This window comes from Carassius gibelio, chromosome A4 (assembly GCF_023724105.1).
Source record: "Carassius gibelio isolate Cgi1373 ecotype wild population from Czech Republic chromosome A4, carGib1.2-hapl.c, whole genome shotgun sequence".
NCBI lineage: Eukaryota > Metazoa > Chordata > Actinopteri > Cypriniformes > Cyprinidae > Carassius > Carassius gibelio.
Genome location: NC_068374.1, coordinates 3015278 through 3025887, shown reverse-complemented (window position 1 = coordinate 3025887; position 10610 = coordinate 3015278). Strand labels below are relative to the sequence as shown.

Sequence of the window (10610 nt, the reverse complement as noted above, 5' to 3'; positions counted from 1 at the left end):
GCTACCTTGCTACATTCGACTTTCTCTTCAATGCATCTGCCAATGGCTTGTTTGACCTTAAGTGCCTTGGTGTGAGTCCCTTTCACCTGTCTGGCTACAGCCACAGTAACGGTGCCTACTTCCACCGGAGTAAATCCTGTCAATACGTCACTGCTCGGAATATTGAATGCTTTACGTTTAGACACAACAACCATCCATTCATACCTTTCATACTCCTTCAACAGTAATTTCCTGACAACTTTTGCTATTTCAGGACTTTCTTTTTTTTGGTCAATAATTCTTGTAAAATCCTTTTTAACATACTCCATGCTTTTGTTAATGCACTGCATGTGGACTTGGAACATCACTGATGCTGCGTCATATGCAATGTTAGCCATCTCCTCAGCCTTAGCATCAGACTCTATCTTGAGTTTGTAGTAGAATTCATTCATCGTATTGGCTTTGTAGATGAGTTTATCAATGAACACAGTGTATTCTCTGATATTCTTTTCATGACAGTTAACATGTTCAGCCAGTAAATCTCCGAGAGGATGTGTGAAACTCACTCCTTTCTTAATCAGCAAACTGTGTAATGTCTTAGTGGCAGGCTCATACTTGTCATAGGCTTTCCTAAAGTCCTTCTTATGTCTCTCTATTTCTTCATCATCTTTTGCCTCAGTGAGACTCTTCAACAGAGTTGTGTAAGTTTTCCACGCTACGTCAATATCCAGCTCTGGCTTGTGGTAGGAACCACTTGCCCAGCTGTCCCACTTCTGCTCTGCATGATATTGGTCAAGCTTAGTGTTAAGATGTTCAAATTCATCCATTAAAAGGTTCTTTTCAGTGTATCGTTTTATTTCTGACACTGGCAATTTGACAAGGCCACTTATCATTGGCCCATAAACTGGAATGAGTAACAGTAAAGGGCAGACTATTGAAGTAATTGTGTCAATTGTGTTAAGAACAGTCTTGCCATGTGCATTAAATCCTTCTTTGATTTTCTTTAAGTCCTCTGGAGACCTTTTCTGCATCTGGTTCTGTCCGGCAGACGCAGGGCTGATCGCTGTGGAGATGAGGACGGCAGACGCCACCAACAGCAGGAATGTGAGGCCAACAGGAGACGCCATCACTGAAAACACACAACATGACAAAAACATGTATGTGTTACTACAAATCAACTCAAAGCAGTAGTAATACACTCAAAAAGAAAAAAAAATATATTTAATGTTACTCCAGCCTTGTGATGGGTCAAATTAACCCAGTGTTTGAGTTGCAGAGATTATTATAGCTAGAATATGCAAGCCTTCACTGCGTTGGTGGTGAGAGGATCTGTTCAGGACTTCAAGTGCAGGTCAGTTTCATCTGTAAATAGGCTACTGGAATTTAGTTTTTGCTTGCACAATTTTTTTCTGCACATTCCTGCAGGTTTCGTGTTGATAATGCAGGAAATTCTTGCAAATATTTTTGCCCTATAGCATGTAGATTGAATCCAAACAGATTTCAGAGCAGTTCAGTCATTTTAAACCTTTCTGTGAGATGTAATTTCACAAAGAGTGTGAATGATTCAGGAGTATACCACCCTCCCTCCCTCTCTTTCTCTCTCTCTAAATGCTTAAATGGCTTCACATCCATAGTACCCCCCCCCCCCCCAATAAACTGCTAGCAACAGTTAGCTGTCGCATCACATTACTATCATCACTCAAAATAGTGTAAGCTAAAGAACATCATTATTATCTTGGTGGTAAAAAACTCTATAATTAAGAGTATGAAGTCAGGACGAGTCTGTATGGGCTGAATAAAGCAGACCAGTGAAGTTTAGTAATTCGGAGAGGATCAGGATATATATATATATATTTTAGGTTAAGACGAATGGTATATTGGTCTGTTGGCTTCTCCGCGTGGTTCTGTTTGGTATTGCAGCTTGACTTGTAGTTATTTATATCGGGAGTCATATCACCCTTTTCAAATATCAAATCACATCAGAAAAGCATTTATTTCCTATGAAAATTAAGTAAATAATCAACAATTGAAGATTAAGTATCAGGTAGGGTAGGGATGGCTTTATTGCCCAAATAAGGTGGCATCCAATTAATCATTTAAATTAAAATTTACACCCAGTAAGTTATTATAGCATACTGTTTTATAATGTACTATAATACTAAGGTGCAGATAATTGCCATTATTTGCTATAAGTATTATAAATAGCAGAAAATCCTGCTATTTTAACATAGTATACATAGAATCAGTAGCTATTTGCACTTAGTGTAAATAGCCGCTGCCCATTTATATACTATATGTATATAAAATGCTCTCAAAACAAATGTAATTTTTTTTCCTCACAGTTTTTGCTGTTGCACTGTATACAGTGAATTATTGTTAATTGTGAATTATTAAAATTACAAATATTTTAATTTATTATAGTTTTGTGGGGATCATCCTCAACTTTACCTTGGTAAAAAACTTATCTTTATTAAAGTCTTACTACTTCTCCTTTTGTTATAATGTGATAAATCATACTGGGACGTATGCTAAATTTTTTAATGTGGTGCCCTACCTAGAAAAATTTTAACCAGCCGTCACTGGTTATACAAATGGTAATCAATCCACTAAAGAATTATGGTTACTATACTTTTACTATAATAATAACATAGTTAAATTTCATAAGTGAAAAATATGACTCATGAAAATGCAATAACATGATCAATATTAGGATTTTTCTGTAATAAATTGTCAGGATGTAGTTATTGTACTAATTGTGACTTTTAAGCAATTTAGAAAATAAAGTTATTTTGCATGGGTCCAACCTATTTTTTTTTTTTATACAAAAGATCATTTCCGAATTTGTTGTGGTTGTATGGGACGTCCTGGATGAATGAAATTTGTCCCAGTCCAGGCCTGTTCTATAGTGGCAGTTCAGCCTGGATACATAAATTAGCTGACTTTTTTTTTTTTTTTAAATGTAAGTTCTTTTGTATTAAGGTGTTTATAAGATGTGAGTTCCTGTTACCCCCATGACACTAAAACAGGTAGTAGTAATGGCTACTTTTTACTTAAGTACATGTTAACTTGAGTAATGTTAAACACTAGTATCTGTACTTCTACTTGAGTGAAGGATGTGTGAACTTCTATGCTAATAATTTACTAAACATTAATGCACTATTTGTTTATAAGTAACATGTCAGGATGGTTTACGAAGTCATCTAAAAATGTTTCTGTAAGTCATGAAATGATCATTAAATCATTAGTAAATTATTACTAAAAGTAGCTGATATATTACGAATCACAAATGTGTTGCAGGATTGGTATCGTGATACATGTTGGTTAGTCATGTCAAATTATGAAAAAATTATTTGGCCTTAACACCGAACAATAAAATTCCATACATCACACCATTCAAACGTAAGCATTCCTGCAGTAAATCATGGAGGTAGTGATGTCCTGTTAAGGGTGTTTCACTGCAGCAGGGACTGGAGTACTCGTCAGGATAGAAGAAAAATGGATGAGAAATCCTGTCAAATCTTGAGAGGAAAATCTGCTGCCCTCTGCCAGAAAGTTATCAATTGGAAGATTTAGATTTTTCCTTCCAACATGAAAATGGCCCAAAGCACACAGCGGAAGTGAGCACACAGTGGTTGAAGGAGAAAAAAGTGAATGTCCTTGCATGGCCGAGTCAAAGCCCAGACTGAAAATCTGTGCAATGACTTAAAGACTGCCATCCACAAATGCTCACCATCGGATTTAACCAAACTTGAGCAAAGAAGTGCAGGCAAATATCGCAAAGCCTAGATAGTAGAGGCAAATCCCAACAGACCAAAAGGTGCTTTAACAAAATACTGACACAAGAGGTCACGTTTCTGTTCTGTTTTGGTTTGGTTTCTCTGATTTCCGGTTTGCCTGTGTTCCCTTGTTTGTTTCTGTGGTTTCTCATTAGTCAACCCTCTCTGAGAAAATCACTCACATATGCAACTAAATCTTCACTCTGGGTGACTAAATGATGTCTAATTTTAGCCAATGGTTCATGTGAACGCACACAACCTGATTAATATTCATGAATCCAGCAGTTTATTTATCCTTAGTGCATTTTATATTGTTCTTATTAGTAGAATTCTTATCAGTATTTCTGTGAATAAAAAAAAAAAATGTTACACTAAATCACCAAAAAAGCAGCACCACCAGTCCTGAGTTCAGTTAAAATGACTAATATGCATTCATACCTGGTTATAAGGTTTTAATTCTAATTACTAAAGTTCTATCATTAAATAATACTTGATTATCATATCTTGACTGACTGATGTTAAGTAAAAAACTGCCATTTTACAAACATTATATATATATATATATATATATATATATATATATATATATATATATATATATATATATATATATATATATTTCCCAATTCCAGTGACTCTGTTTTTTCTTTTTAACTGTCGTGATGGTGTTTTATGTTTCACTAGGATGTTATTAATTGCACAGAATAAATACAGATGGATAAAAACAAAAACTGTCCATCCTCATTTTAGGTTGAAAAGCAACAAAATGTGATTCATTTAAAGGAGAGTTATTTTTTTCTACACCCACATGTAAATATTATTAGGTATGTAATGTATAAGTTATGCAATGCATATAATACTAGACCTAAATAATAAAATCGCATTCCACACATAATTTGTAACAAGTAAAGAAGAGCTACAAATGATATGTAACATGTTTAGACCAAACTAAAGCAGCTGCACTGTTTCTATTAAAGCAATGTATCTATTCACTGAGATCGAACTGTGTTGTATCGTTATGTTTGAAATCTGAAATGAGGTTAGCTCTTTTTCCACTGCACGGCACATTGATGGGCTGTAGTGCCATTCAAACTGCATAGCAGAACAAGTTATTTGGTGTGATGTGGCTCACAGCTTGCTTTGTTTGTATGCAATCCACCTGCAAGGCATCAGTGTTTTCTTCAAGTAAAATAACCGTTGCGACACTCTTTTCGGTGAATTTTAGGTGTCATATCCCTGTATGTTGTTATGCATAAAATAAATTACTTTATAGATCATTAATGACTTTATAGATGAAATAAAGCTTATACAAACATTTATTTCACTAAAGAAATACACCAATTTGATGGCTATGAGAACTGCTGCTCACTCCTGCACTCGGTAACTCAACTGCTGGGTTGTTTCATCACAGGGTTTAACTACCCAACAAATACTCTTCAACAATAAAAAAAATGTTGGGTTGACCCTCTTGGGTCATTTTCAGCTTTCTTTGCCACATTAATGGTGTTTCATTGCCTTGTGATGCGCTTCGTAACTTGCTTTGTCAAGCGAGATTGTTTATTCTGCTGATAACATTATTTAGTTAGACTTTTTGTTATTACATTTAACACTGAAAGTAGTAAAAGTAGAGTTCTACAGTGGATAATACACCATAGTTACAAAACTGGTCCTAGTTATCTGTTCTGGTGTTAAAAAATGATTGCACCTCATCTCCCTTTAGCAAACAGTTTCTACAAAACAATGTGAAATATAAACTAGTAAAATCTGGACAGACCTGAAGCTGGAGAGCTGGAGACTCGAGGGAAAGTCAGCTTGATGTCAGGTCGGTCAGCAGCTGGTTGTGATGTTGGCTGATGTGTCTCAGAAGAAGGTTCTGATCTCTGATCTTCGCAGCACAGGATCAGTGATTTTATAGGAAACTCGATGGCCACACCTCTCAATAACTGGCTTACTCTTCATTATTGGGTTGGCGGAGAAAAGGAGCTTCACTATCAGAAATAAAATATGGAAAACAGCTACAGTTATGGGTTATTTGCTTTGTTCCTGGCTAACAGATGGCATTGTTCTGGTCTGCTTAAGGCCCAGATCGGACAAACAGGAGAAAAGAGCACAAATGCTATCATTCCAATCAGTTTGTGGGCCAGATGAACATGTCAGTGTGGGCTGGAAATGGGCCACCACTGTTTTTACACAGAGTAAATATAATCTATCATTATTTTCCATTAGTGAAAATAGCACCTATTGTGAGGAACCTATAAGTAATAATGAAATAATAATCTAAAGCAGTTCTGCCAGGTAGCAAACTGTCCTTAAATAACTGCTTTCCAAATAGACATTTTTTTTCTTGACTTATATAATATTGAAGTATTATATAATTGAAGCACCACCAAGAGCTTAACGTTTCATTCACACAATCATTCACCTATTGTGATACATTTTGAACCATAAGGGCTACAAATGATAAATAGTAAACACATTTTCGTTCTGATTCATTGGTCCAAGAAATATAAATGCAGTTCATCATTTGTGATGAAAATCTATTGAATTTTTGAAGACAGTTCATGAAACCGAACCAGAATTATGGAACTCAAGTTGATTAGTCAAACTGTTCTCGAATAACATGCAAACGGATTTGACAGATCACGCCAAAGTAGACGTGAGGCTATATATCTGTAATGCTTTAGCTTATTGAGATGGTTTGTCCAAAAAGCACAAGACTTTCGATCTTTAGATTCAGTGCAACATATGGAGTCTAATATTAAAGGCTAATTAAGTTATGTATTTAATTAAATGTATATAAATGCATTATTAATCGACTAATGGCTAAAATTAATAACTGCTAGTCAACTAGTAAAATCTCTCGTCAGGGGAGCTCTAGTGATATTTAAATTTTTCATGTGACACAAATGACATACTAATTTTGTCCATTTACGTACACATGTCAAGGTCAGAGCAATCATTAAAGCTGTCATAGGGTCAGCTGTGGCCTAATGGATAGAGTGTCAGACTTGTAACACAAAGGTTGCAGGTTTGAGTCTCAGTACTATAGTTAGTTAGGGTCACCATACTTGGCTACGTGTCACATCATTTTCATTTTCATATCACCATTACGTTCTCTGATAGTAACACTGTAGATATCATTGTATTGCAACTATATCTAACCCTAATTCAAAAATAGTGTTTGAGAAGTGATAACTGAATGTTCAGAGAATGAAAATTCCGGGATGTGCATAGTCTTAAGTATGCGATACGATACATCAAACAAATTAACACACTCTCTTACAATCTCACATCCTCTGCTTATCCCCACTGCCAGATGTATCTTAAGATATTACTCCATTTGTCTTGAAATGTTGAATGTAAAAAGATGTACAGTACTTAACCCTGCAACCTTACTCCCCATGGCCAAAAATTGAGAACCACGTCATTTTTTGCAGCAGCAGCAATAACTAAAATTTGTTCTCCAATTCCAGACCTGAAAGACCTCTTGCATGTACAGCTGCTAAGAGGTACAGTGAAGGCAACCTGGATGACAGATTTCAGTGATATAAATATGTCAGAATCTACAACTTCCTCTGTCTTTATGTCAGTGTTGTAGTGTTGTCCCAGTTCTGCTATGGCTCACAGAGGACGTTTTTAGATGTAGGACTACATGCTTGAAACAATGGAGAAACAAGTGGGACAAGGACCAATCACTAGGGATAAATGTTGGTGGGGGTGTTGTTGTCCAGGATGGCATTGTTGATTCAACGCACTTCCTAGATTGTATCCATTAGTTTCAGAAACATCTGGTTACCTGCTTGTTGCTGTGCCTGCATCACCTGGAATCTTCTCTCACCAGCCTCCTGTTTTGCTCAAAATATTCTAAAACGGCAGCCTCTTGAGCCACCTGGCTCTGTTCAGCTCTATGTAATTCTATCAGCATGGTTTATTGCAGGTGCAATTAGATTAGATTAAACTTTATTAGCACTATGCAGATTACAAGTACAGAGCTAATGAAATGCAGTTAGGATCTAACCAGAAGTGCAAGAATATAGTGTTTTATACACATGTTAGTGCAGAGTAAGTAAAGCTATGATTTACAGAATGTACAGTGTTGCTATAAACAGTATTAAGACGGGTATGTACTGAATATAAATAGGAATGCAATCCCTAGCAACATTAGACAGTAGTAAAAAATTGTTTTACAATACTATTGTACACTCAAAAACTATGTATTCTATGCAAAATAACTGTAGTGCAACGATATTTTTACACTGAGCCTCATGATATGTTTGCACCACCATCTTTTCTTGTCATCTTGTCATGTGTTCACGCCGCCATCTTATCTTGAAATAACACAGTAGTGGACATGAGGGAATAATATGACATTTCCTCCAGAAAACTTATTGCAAAACATAATTTCAAGCACTTTCAAGGACCTGTATCTATGTATATTTATTTTCAAAAATGTATAGGGCCTTGAAATTTTCTTTTTTTTTTCAGATTCACAAACTTTCAATGATTTCAAGGACCCGTAGGAACCCTGTGGTTGTGTCAAAGCAGCTTTACAGTGTCAAACAGGAAAAAAGTTTGTTAATAATGCAAGAGGACAATAACAGAGTCATTTTTCCAGATAAAGTCAGTTCTTTGATGATTCAGTGATGTCATCATCCAGTTCAGCTCTCTTCCAATAGTGTCTGTGCAATCTGTCAAGCGTCCTCAACTAAGCAAGCCAAAGGCGAGAGTGGCATGAAACCAAAACTTACATTATTAATTCAGCCTAAAAATCCTTTACCGGATTTGAATATTAGAAGTGTATTAATGTGTTATGTGTAAACCAGGTTAAAGAGATGGGTCTTTAATCTAGATGTAATCTAGATTAAGTCAACCCCTGAAAATGCATTTTAACTAACCAGCTAATAATTTTAGCATAAACAAACCTTGTATTAACGTAATTGTGTAGATTTGCAACATATTCTATATTAAAACATTCATTTTAATTATTTCTATTTACTAAAAAAATAACAACACAAGCATCTATCAGCTTGAATGTCTTTGACATTTAAACCATTCAGTGCATTAAAAGTGCACTTATTCCACTTTTACACCAAAACATCTGATCGGTTGCCAAGTGTAGATATAAATATATTCAGTTTTGCTGTCTGTTCTGTTGGTTGTTCTGGGTTGATTACTTCATTCACCACCATATGGGACATTTAAAAGTGAACCATACAGTCATTTGCCCTGGTAAAAACTGTTACTTTGAAAACAGAGTAAACAATTCTTTGAAAGCACACAAGAGTAAAGTACACAAAGAACAGAGCTCAAAGAGGTTCAGTTCAACGGCCATGATTATGAGCACATCTCTTCTGTTAAAGATGCAAAGTGTTCTCCATATAGCAGAGCGTTCTCTGGAAGTAGTTATACCACCGTCAGGATTATGCTAAGCAAATACTCTGACAGGAACGAAAGAGTTGTAGGAGCAGTTAGAAATTAATATGATGCCTTTCAATAATGAGTTTCAATAATGGTAAACCCCACTAAGTATGTTGTGGAAAAATGCCAAAAACAATTTGCATATGTCCCCATTCTCTCCATGCTGCTTCATTAAACTGCTGTGTTAAACAGAGCCATGTCAGAAGAGACCCATGTGCTGCAGGAATACAGATTGTATGTAAATAGGCAGTACATCAATGAAAACTCTTTTCTGCTCTTGGCCTTTACACTGACAACTGTGAAATCGCCAATCCTCTAGGAACATCAAAGCCAGATTATAAAATGTATGTGTCATGTCTCAGGACATAATAGTTTTTTTTTTCTTGATCACTCTCTCTTTCTCCCTCGACTTGCAAGTAGAAGCTAATGGCCACCAGCTGTGATCAATGATGGTCTGTGTATAATGATTGGAGGACGAGAGGCAATAGTGGAGATTTAAGCAGCATTTCCCCACAGAACAGTGTGTTTGTATGTGTATAGAGGCTGTTTCTTTGAGGTTCATCTTCATATCCTTGAAGGGTTGCTTTATTGTTTATGAATTATACTTTGTTCATTGGTTTCTCTTAGTGATATTGTGTTATTCCTTTTGTTGTTGCAACTGCCATCACTACTAGGAAATTTGTTTGTAAGTTGGTGTTTTTTTTTTCTCTCTCTCTAACTGGCTCTTATACTCAAATCTACTGCTTATGCTGCTCAGACATCTTTACATATTTGTATTAGTGTTTGTGCATGTCATCCTGCAGGGGTGACCATCAGTTTAGGTTCTGGGACATCAGTGTGGGTTGGCCCAGGGAAGGTCAGTGATGCCAGGTTGTTCAGCAATTCGTCTCTGTTTGAGACTGGTTAGAGTGATGCACTCTTCCCTAATACCACAGAGTGGCTTATTTTGGAGGATGCAGAATGTCTACTACTGCCATCGTAGATGAAACCACCCCCTGAAAACCAACAGACAACCACTTTTTTTTTTTGGTTAACATAAACTATAATTTTTTTATATGATGTTGTGGTTCACCCACAAATGAAAATCATGTACTCAATCTCAAGTTGTTACATACTATTTATGAGTTTCTATTTTCTGTTGAACAAAAAATAAAATATTTGGAAAAATGGTGGTAGCCAAGCAGTTGATGGTCCCCTTTGACTTTCACTGTATTTTTTACATTATCCCTTTACTATGGAGTAGGGGTCACGATATACCGTTATTGATGATAACCCGGGATATTCAAAGCAACAATTTTCATGTTAATTTAGTGTGTGACGATATATCAATATTAGCGATAACCGCAATATTTAAAATGAAAAGTTTTCTTATGATTATATCTCCCAGGTGACAGTATTGTGCCTTATTGCTGACACCTGTCACACAGGAAAAAGACA

General features: G+C 35.9%; 1 long non-coding RNA gene across 1 annotated transcript; it reads left to right on the top strand.

Moving 5' to 3' along the window:
• The first annotated feature begins 9713 nt into the window (after positions 1-9713).
• On the top strand, positions 9714-10356 carry LOC127968650 (uncharacterized). Its single transcript, XR_008156039.1, has 2 exons — positions 9714-9858; positions 9977-10356. It is a non-coding gene; the product is annotated as an uncharacterized LOC127968650 (long non-coding RNA).
• Positions 10357-10610: the final 254 nt, after the last annotated feature.